At 42.4% G+C, this 10396-nt stretch overlaps 1 protein-coding gene across 5 annotated transcripts in view; it reads right to left on the minus strand.

The window, feature by feature from the left end:
* AZIN1 (antizyme inhibitor 1) overlaps window positions 1-6940 on the minus strand; it is a 30916-nt gene extending 23976 nt beyond the window's left edge. For 4 of the 5 annotated variants that reach the window (XM_025870940.2, XM_025870941.2, XM_073893063.1 and 1 more), the window contains exons 1-2: window positions 6586-6939; window positions 2322-2459 (exon numbers count right to left, since the gene is read on the minus strand). The gene's annotated coding sequence lies outside the window, so the exon portion shown is untranslated. Of the gene's footprint in view, window positions 1-2321; window positions 2460-6585 lie in introns of all 5 variants that reach the window. The other variant, XM_025870943.2, reaches the window with a different exon arrangement.
* Window positions 6941-10396: the final 3456 nt, after the last annotated feature.

Consider the following 10396-nt stretch of genomic DNA (forward strand, 5'->3'; position numbering starts at 1 on the left):
CACACAGCTATATGCTTTGCAATGCCAAGTATTTTCCACAAAGACCAGTGTGTTAATAAGCCCTTTTAAGGATTTCCGGTTTTCCAAACAGTATTGTTGCTCCACAGGATTTTAATGTTCAGTATAACCAACTCCTACTGATATCTAAGGACATTTCTGGAATGTAGAACTTTCACTTGCCATTTCTACTAATTCTAGTCAAGAACCTTTGGAGTCAGATCTTTTCTGAATTTAAAATCTCTCAGATTTTAGAATGGTACTATAGTGCACATACTTTATATAACATTCTCCAGGAGGCCAAGCTAACACTGCAACAAAATTTAGGAATACTGGCACTAAATGGGATAAGATAAAAATAGCATCAGCTCAAGGTTTTGTTTCCAAATCAGTTTAGGTTTCTTCAAGAAGGCTATAAAATTTTAAGTAAATTTTAGACTTTAGAATTATATGCATAAAGGATTGTGGACCTAGCTTCTAGTACTGAAGTTTTGTTCAACAGAATAATATACATTGTACCTGGACATAATAAATCAGTTACTCTGGCTGCCAGGACAAGTATCTTTAGGATATTTCACCTGTGCTCATCCAACCCCAAAAGAGGAATAAACTATGAACTTTCCCAGTACTACGTTAATTTTAAATAAAAACTACTTTCCCAGATTTGGCAGAATCATTTATCAATCTATCAATTCACTGATGCAAGTTTAAGAGGAAACATCACTAGAAATATTAAATATAATGCAGTTATATTTACATTAAAGAGATTTCAATTAAAAACGTGTCTTTTTAATATGATCTTCCTTAAATCATGAAGCTTGTTCTTGAATTTCCACTTTAGAATCTATTCGTGACTGTGATGTCAACGAGACCCCACCCCAGAAAAGTTAAATGTCCAAGCCAATGAGGGGGAAATATCAGATATATTGGAAATAGAACAGAGGACTAACAAAAATCAAGAGATAACGGACTTGGTACTGAGATGGCAGCAACAGTGCTTCTCTTTAACTATGTATACAAGCTACCTGGTTAAAATGCAGCTTGAGTCACGTTTGAGTGGGGCTGAGATTCTGCATTTCTGTTACAGATGATGCTATAATCCCAAAACCCACACTACATTAACGAGGGGTGCTTAATACACTCAAAAATGAAAAATCATCGTTATCAGTTTAGGGCTAAAGGAACTGTTCTAGTTATAGCTATGATTTAAAAAATAAGCAGTTTGCTTAAACTCACATAGCTAGGAGAAAGCCAGTATGAGAAATCCTCCAGTCAGGTTTCTGTCAGTAGAACTTTCAAGAAATCCTATTATTTAAATTGTTTTTTTTACCTCTCTTTAGTCTTGCAAACGTGAAAAGGTCTGCTTTAACTTACTTTAATTAGATAGAACATACATTTTTATTTGATAGAATCTAACATCAGACTATAGAAACACCAAATTGATACCCTAAACTTTCCTGAAAATTTCAATTATTTCCTCCACGTCTCTGGACAACTTAGAAACATCCAAATCTCAAAACCTAAATTTCAATAGCAAGAAACCTATATATAAAAAAAACAACTATACAAATTTAGCAGCACAAATTCAAAGAACAGTTTATTGTAGAATTATATTTTGCACAAGAGTTTTAAGTTCAGTCAAAATTTATCCAAGAAAATCTGTTCAGAAAGTGACATGCTGGGAGACATACATATATCATCTCAGTAAGTCCTCTAAAAACAACCAATTTTTCCCCACCAGCTGAGTATCACAGAAAGTCATATCATAAAACAATTATAAACTCTAGTCATCACATTATACCTGGCAAGATGCTCAAGCTAGAAAAACAAGATTCACCTCTTCTATCCCATACTGTGGGGTACATATGGGCGCCAGTGAATGGAATGAAGAACAGAACCTTTTGCTCTAATATGTCTCTTTTTTCTGATTAAGCCCAAATATTTAAAAATTCACCAAGTCAAACAGTTGAATGATGGAATAAACCACTGCCTACACCTTAAATTAAAAACAAAAATACAAAAATCTCTCCAACTTATATTAAAACCTGGACTAGTAAGATTTCCTAAAACTTAAGCTTGTGGTATGTACTTAAGTACAGTAATACTTTTTATGTACTCAAAACAAATTAAGTGATCTAATCATTGGTAAACAATACATACAAAACAATCCAGTATACCCATAACTGCCAAGCCTTTATTTTAGAGGTTTTAAAAAGAGCTTTAAGAGATAAGTACACTTTCAAGTTTTGAAAAAAACTGAGCAACAAGAACGCTCCTTTACTTCAATCTTACATGACCCCCAGCTTAGATGTGAAAATACTTACATGGACAAGTTAGGAGATGGAACCCCCCTATCATCAGCTAGGTTCCCAAGGTGGCTCAGCGTTGAAGTCGAACTGCTCTCTATACAGCACTTCTCCTAGGCCCTCTGGGTAGTTGTATACTTGGTCAGAAAGTTCGCCCTAAAGAATGAAACAGTAGTAGTAAATAGTCCCAAACTAAAAAAAAAAAAGTTAGGTTGTGCTTCAAGCAGATTAAATTGACTTAAAGATTAATTGTAGGAATAAATTTCAGTTTTAAAAGAGTGTTTCATTAGTCACATTACACAAATGATGTTTTCAAAGGGTTTACCAAAGCACTTTTTTCTGTAGTAAAAATTTCCAAGCTGCTATAGTACAAAATTCTCAGAGCCTGATGTCATGATCCTCTTACCAACTTGCTTTATCTACCCATTCAACTTCCAGCCTTCATCTAATTTCATTTTCACTTTTATTTATCCTCCAAAAACCCAAATTTCTAAGTGGCCTAAAACTGAAAATTTCCAAGTACCCTTATCAACCTGATGTATAATGTTCTGGCATGATCTGTAATCTGGAACTACCCAGGACATTTCTCTTACTCTCCAAATTCCAAGTTCTTTACTTAAAAAGTGTAAAATCTTACTACAAAACAAAAAGAAGATTACTTAGCTGATACATCATGTATGTGAAGTAACACATGATAGCTGCTTTGTGTATTAGGCAAGTAACTTAAGGTTTACACCTCTCTTCCTTATACCTTAACCTATCTAGACTTAAGTCTACAATCACTAGAACAACATACGAATGTGAAAAGTGCTTAGCATGTTACAAAATGTTAAGTTTTAGCAATGGTTATTACCTATTACAGTTTACTTGGATGGACCTCTCACTTCTAAACTGCTGTATCTATACTTCTAATAATTAGGTGGTTGCTACTTTAAAGAACTATAACCTGACAGCATTTGCTAGAAAGGGTGATGAGGAAACCAGAAAGATGATGAAACTAGAAATTAGAATGTTAAGAATCAGAGAAATTTCAGAATTACTCTAGGCATCTCTAAAGCATCTCAAAAAAATAAAAATTAAAAAATAAATAAAGCATCTCTCATCTCCACCAGGATAGAAGCATCCTTGTGGTTCTTTCAATTTACTAGGAGAATCTGCTCACACTCTCAGATGAGTCAAGAACCCATACCAACATGTAACGGTGATTATAACCTTACATTAGATTACAAATGATATACTCCAACAAAACAAAGATTGATTCTTCCCACACCAAGATAATTTTAAAAATAAACTAAAAGCTGACTCATGCTGGAGACAGAGAGTTTATTCTCCATTATCCTAAGGAATAGGATAATTATCCTGGGTGAGACACTTTCATCCCCCCCCCCATGTATCCACACAGCTATTCTGCTTAATGCAATCCAAGAGCAGTGATATAAAATGTTAAAGATATTAAACTTCAGATATTCAAAAATGTTCTTCAGCATGATCTCTAAAACATTTCCACCTAACAAAAAGGTACTAGTAGGAAATAAAGGTCCTAAAATATGAAAGGCACACCTTAGTAAAATAAAAGGGGTACACAGGATAAGAGGGCCACTTACATACAGGATAAATAGAATACTTGTACAGTTAAAATAAACCATAAAGGAAATTAAATGAAAATGTGGAGGAAAAAAGGTACAGGAAAAGATAATTCTCATTTAGAATGGAATGTGTAAATCAGCTGGATCATGAACAACATTGCAATCTAGTTCTTTAACTGAAGAGAATGTCTCATATCTAGGTGAACAAGCACAGGGAGAACTAGTCTTGACTGGTCAGCAGGTCACTCACACACACACACCCACACCCTCCCATTACTTTTACAGTAACTATCCTGAAGCCTAGTAGCCCCAAATCATCAGTATTTCTCTGACTGACACGTATCGATTGCCTTTACCAATTACTTTGAAAGTTGCCATGTGGTATGCTTTCCAAAACCCCCAAACTCCAGCCTAATTATGAGAAAAACATCGGACAAGCCAAATTGGGGGACATTCTACTGCATGTCTGGCCAATTCTTCTCTAGGCTGTCGAGGACATGACAAACAAGGTTAAGAAACTGTCACAGATCAGAGAGAAATGGGGAAGACATAATAACTGAACATAATGTGGTACCTTGGATTATCCTGGAACAGAAAAAGGACATTAAAAACTGATGAAATTCAAATAAAGTCTGCAGTTAACAGTAATGCAAAGTCACTTTTAGTTTTGACAAATATACCATAGTAAGATGCTAATAATAATGTGAACTGGGTGAGAAGTACGCAGCTCTGTACTACCTTTGCAACTTTTCTATAATCTAAAATTATTCGAAAAGTTTATTTGTATTCACATAATGGACTACCATTGAGGAATAAAAGCAACCACCTACTGATATATGTACCACGGATGAATATCAAAAACCTGCTGAGTTAAAGCCTTTTACACAAAATAATGCTAAACAGTATAATTCCATTTACGTGGAAGTTCTAGAGTAGACAGAACTAATCTATGGTTTAAAAAAATCAGAATCCTGGTTGCCTCTGGAGAGTGGGGGGGGATGGCATTTGAAGGCACAAAAGAGAAGTTTCTGGGGTGAGGGCAATGCTCTAATTCTCGACAGGTCTGGATTACACAACTCTTTTTTTTGGTCAAAACTCATAAAATGGTTAAGACTTAAATCTGTGCACTTGGTTACGTGAATTTTATCCAAAGTTTTTTTTTTTTAAGGAATAAACAGTATTAAACTATGCTATGTTCCTATGAACTGAAGTTAAGAGGGGTGAAGTGTTTCTGGCGTCTCCAACTTTGAAATACATGGAACAATGAGATGGATTGATGAAAGGATAGCAGGATGGCAAATAAAGCAAAACGTTAAATGCATCTAGGAGAGGGTACAAATTCTTTCGCCTTCTCTGTATGTTTGAAAATGTATAAATTAAACCTGAGTGGCAAAAGAGTAGGACTGATTACTTGATTACTGCACCTACTATATCACATTTAATCATTAGGAGCCTATCTTTCCTACTAAATGTAAACTCCTCAGGGCTCCTTTGTCTTCATGACCAGGATCTGCACTCACATTTGTAAAAAATTAAAAGATTAGGACCTTGCCCGACAATCACTAGCCATAGTTCTGCCAGGTTCGTCCCATCAGCTCTTCCCCATCACAGAGCACCTCCCTCTCCCCTAAGAGTCCTTAGGTTCCCACCCAAGCTAGGGGCTTAAAGGTGGAAACACCACGGAACAGAAAGATCCAAGATGCCATCACAAAACCCAGTTAAATATGAACATCAGGTTTCCGAGTCAGCAGTGTAGCCCAAGAAACATACACGCTCATGAAATATTTTGGGCAAGAGTTAAAAACGTCAACATCATTCCTTTTGGCAGTCAAAATAGTACTTGATAAGCCACCCAAGCCTACCGTTCTCCCTCTCACTCCCCAGGAATCGTGGCGCGGACGGGAAAACGAAGCCAGGGTGACTAATCCTCAGGCTCCAAGAGGTGACTGGGGTTGAGTGAAGGCGACTTGGCCCAATCAGGAGCGCCGCAGGGGGCGGAGCGGCAGCCCCGAGGCTTCCAGAAGGGGCCAAAGGCCTCTCCCTCGCTACCTGACACCGGGGCTTCCCTGCCTCCGGGCCCCGAGTGGCGTCAACTTTCCTCCACCAGAGGGGGGCCGCACTCCCCGCACCCCCAAGAACCCGTCCTCCTCCGGCAGCTGTCAGAGGAGGCCGCCGCCAGGCCCGCCCCGCTCCATTCATAAGGCCCCGGCCGTTGCAGCCCTTCGCGCCGCCTGCGGGGATACCGGAGGCGATGGCGCGACCGGGCTCCGGGCCGGGGCTGCGGGACCAAGGCCCCTTAGGGCTACGGCCCGGCCCCCTCCCCGGAAACAGCAATGCACCACGGGAGAGGGGTGGGGGCCGCACGCCGCCAGGAGACAACGCCGACCCCCGGCGGAGACCCCCGCGAGCGCCCCCACACGCACACGCCCCCTCGCTTTAACCGCGGCGGCTCCTGCTCCGTCGAGCCGCAGGCGGCCGCCTGAGGGCCCCGAAGCGCGCCCGCCACCCCAGCCCGCCGCGCCGCCGCCGAGGGACCGACCGCCGCCACACACACACACCGCCGTCCGCCATGTTCGAGGCAGCCGGCCGCGGGGCGCTGCGGGGCCGCCGGCCGGGCGGCGGGGCCCAGCCGGCAAGCACCCGGCAGCTCCCCGAGGCCGGCCCCGCGCCCCCGTGTCCCTCGGATCGGTACTCACGTGAGATAACGGCCCAAAGAGTCGGGTAAAGCGTCTTCTCTTTTTCGGCGGAATTTTTAAAGAGGGATGTGGTTACCTTGAGCAGAAATACCCAAGGCGGCCTGGGCCATAGGCTGCGGGGACGACGTGGGGGAAAAAGCGCGGCACCGACACCAGCTGTGCAGCAGTGGCGGCGGCGGCCGAAGGGAGAAATAGAACAGCCTAGGTAAAAGAATGGCGAGGGCTGGGTGGGGAGAGGATTCGGCCTCGTCACACTGCAGAGCCGAAGAACGAGAAAGGAGGAGAAGAGGCGAGAAGGAGGGGAAAAAAGGAAACACTGCAGCCGTGCGAAAAGCCAGAGAGTGTGGGAAGGCGGCGCCCGCGACGCCAGTATTTATAGTAAGGGGCGTGGTCTAATGACGTCACAGCCGGCCGGGCTGCCGCGCGAGCGGGGCGGAGCCGGGCTGCAGCCCGGGGCGAAGGGAGGGAGCGGAAGAGAAAGGCGTGAGACCGAGGACCGAGGACCGGGGAGGCGGGGGGGAGGGGGCAAAAAGGGGCGGGGCGGGGCAGGACGGCCGACCCCGGGTGCATGTGCCGACCGCCTGGTAGTGGTTTCCCGCGCTCCCGCGGGCCGTAGCTCCTCCGCCCGCAGAGCTCCTGGCGCGCGGACGGGGGCGGTCGAAGGAAAAGGGACGCGCCTGGGCCGAAGCGCAGCGTCGCCCCGCGCCTCCACCCCCCAGGCGCCTACGCTCACGCTTGTCGCTGGCCCCCGCGCTTTGGGAGTTGGGCCCGGATCTCTGGCGGCCACGACGCCAGTAGTTGTGCTGGGCCAGGGGCGGCGGCCCGCGTGCACTGCCTGGAGAGGCTGTAAGGGAGGCCTGTGAAGGCCTTCGCCGGAGCTACCCCCCTCGTGAGCGCTACGCTTTTTGAGGGTTCCACAGGCTATGCCTGGGGACCGCCCTCCCAGAGTGAGGTTTCAGCACTCGCGGGATACCGCGCTCCTTTATGGAAACGAGTTCCTCTTGCCGGGGATGGGTGGGCTCAGTGCCGGTGAGGTTACAGAGCCTCGTGACCGCGTGAAAAGATCCCCAATGCTCGTATGTTACAATATGGTGGGCAGTAGGAATTTTTTTTTTTTTTAAGGAATGTGGCCTCTGTGTCCTCATTTAAAGGGTTGGTGCAGTCACACCCAGTCCTTATTAATGAAGGACCAGTGTTGGAGAGAGGATTACTGATGTTACAAATGCACATTATTTTAATCCTCCCATCTCGTTTTCGCATTTTAATTTTACTACTTAGTAACAAACTTTTTTTTTTTAACTGGGGAACCTAGCACGACCTACATTAACTTTTATTCTCATCTTTTAAGAATGTCTTCATATTAGTGATCAGAAACCTTGAGTCCTCTCATGCTAACTCCTTGCGACTCCGAGTCAATGACACAAATGAAATATGTGTTTACACATCCCTCCCAAGTTAAGATCTATGAGATTAAGACCCTTTTTTTTTTCTTTCGTTCTTCCACACCTTCAGCTTACTTTGTGAGCAGCACTGTGGTTGATTTAATAAATCATAAATTAGGAAGGAAGAGAAAGAGCCTTCCTGGGTGGAAAGGTAGCAATGCTGAAATGTGGGCTTTTGGAGGAAAGTATTAGGTAAAAATTGGGAGCTGTGGCCTCTTCCTAATTTCGTTTTTCCATATTTCATTTTGCTATATCTTGACTTTCCCCTTCATTCTATAAAAATTCTCTTTGATTCAGAACATTTCTAAACACAGCACTTTACTAGACCCCCTGGTGGAAGGAGGAGGCTAGAGATGAATACTACTTGAAATCTTGCTTACGATCCAGCAGAAGAAATAAGACAACTACACAAAATAACTAGATTGTTTTTACAGGTAAATAAGTAATATGCTGCGTGGAACCTAGTGGAGGGGGAAATGATTGCAGCTAAGTGAGAGAAAGGCTGCTGGGGAAAGGTAGTGATAAATTTTGAGAGCAGATGTTCCAGTCATTGGGAAAAAGTGATTTTGAGAGCAGATATTATAGGCAAGGGAAACAAGTGAGAGCAGGCACAAAAATAGACTAGTTTAGAGTACTCTGAGTGGGCTTTCTGGCTCCAACATAGGGACCTGGTTGCTAGTGAGATTGAAAAGGTAGGTTAGCGTGAGATCAAGAAGTGATCAGAGTTTGGACTTTATTCTGGAACCACTTAAGCAGGGACACGATATACTCAAAGATGTTTTTAAAAGATTATTCTGGCATCAGTTGGCCTGAAAATAGGTAGAAAGTTTGGAAGACAAAGTAAAGGAGACCAAAAGTTAAGAATACTAAGGGTTCAGAATGGATGGGAGGGAAAAGGCATAGAAAGAGTAGAAGGTAATCTTGAATGTCAAGAGGGATAAGAAGGTGTTAAATGATTTGGGTATGTTAAGCTAATCAACAGGGAGAATTCTGGAATCATGAACACAGGTAGAAACAGAAGGACCCAGTTTGGAGGGTGGAATATGAGCCTGCTTTGAGCATAGTTGAAGCTGTTGATATAATATCCATGTAAAGAGGGTCCAAAGGCCCCTGGAAATAGGGAGATCTGGAGCCCTTTTGGCTATGAATTTGGGAACCTCTCCTTTGGACATGATGATTAAGGAAATGTTGAGGCCTACAGGAAAAGGCATATAAGCAAAGGAACCTGAGAAATGCCAGAAAGAGGAGAAGCTAGCAGAGAAAACCAAGAGGACCAGCCAGAGAAGTAGAAGGAGATTCACCATAGTACAGTGTCAAGCCATGCAAGAAGGAGGGTGTTTCAAGATGGAACAAGTGATCAAGATGTCCCATCACTCAAACAGGATGAGAAGGGGGTTCTGATTCTGGCAAATGGCAAATCATTGGTAAACTCCAATCTCATGTTAAGTTTGGATTTTTGTCCCAAAAAAGTTTCAATCATGGGAGTGTTCTGAATTTTAGAAAAAGGAGAATGTGAGGATGGGAAGAAGAAGGGCTATGAGCGTATGGCAGAGAGAACATTTGGAAAGCTATTGTAGTGATCCATTGAGAATGATAAGGTCCTGAAAAGAAGTTATCTGTGACTTTTAACTGAGTAATTTCAGTGGAGTGGGTGGCACAGAAGTGAAATTTGAGTGAGGAGTAGCTGAAGTGAAGTCATTGGTTAGTGACCACTCTTTCAAGTGGAAGGTACTGGACCTGAGCCTAATTCAACATCATTTATACCATGAAGCTATTCAACAACCTATTATTCAAACTATGTGCCCTCATGATTAGTGTTTGTGTATTCAAAATTAAAGAATAATGCAGCTAGCACTATTGTATTTATTGTATTCAATGAATACAATAGAACCTTAAAAATTATACTTCAGTGGACTAACCAACATAGTATGTAACTTTAGCAGAATGATAGCTTCCTAATGAGAACGGCATATTTAATTGTGTTTGGGGTTTGAGGTTTTGTTTTTTTTGCCAAGTCAGGTTACTCATATATAAAAACACAGGTAGTGCCAGGGAAAGTATTATTATTATTAAACGGAGAGCCCTGAGTGATACAGTACCATTCACACTTAGATCATCTTGGTCAATTGATTCAAACTCATTTGCTTTCATGCCAATAGATATAAAAGTTGGAATGAATTAGACTGCTGATAAAGACAAGTCACTCAAAAACAATAGGTATACTAAAACCACCAGCCTATAATAGAAATATCTTGTTATCACATGTATAATGTGACAAATGTAAAGAGTCCAATTTAATCGAGAGTAAAAATACCAGTTTAATTGGAATGTTTAAATACAGCTTAACAAGCACTTTTATTGCTAAAGTA

This window comes from Callorhinus ursinus, unplaced genomic scaffold (genome assembly GCF_003265705.2).
Source record: "Callorhinus ursinus isolate GAN/ISIS: 27379988/994484 unplaced genomic scaffold, GSC_fseal_2.0 scaffold5, whole genome shotgun sequence".
Taxonomy (NCBI): Eukaryota; Metazoa; Chordata; class Mammalia; order Carnivora; family Otariidae; genus Callorhinus; species Callorhinus ursinus.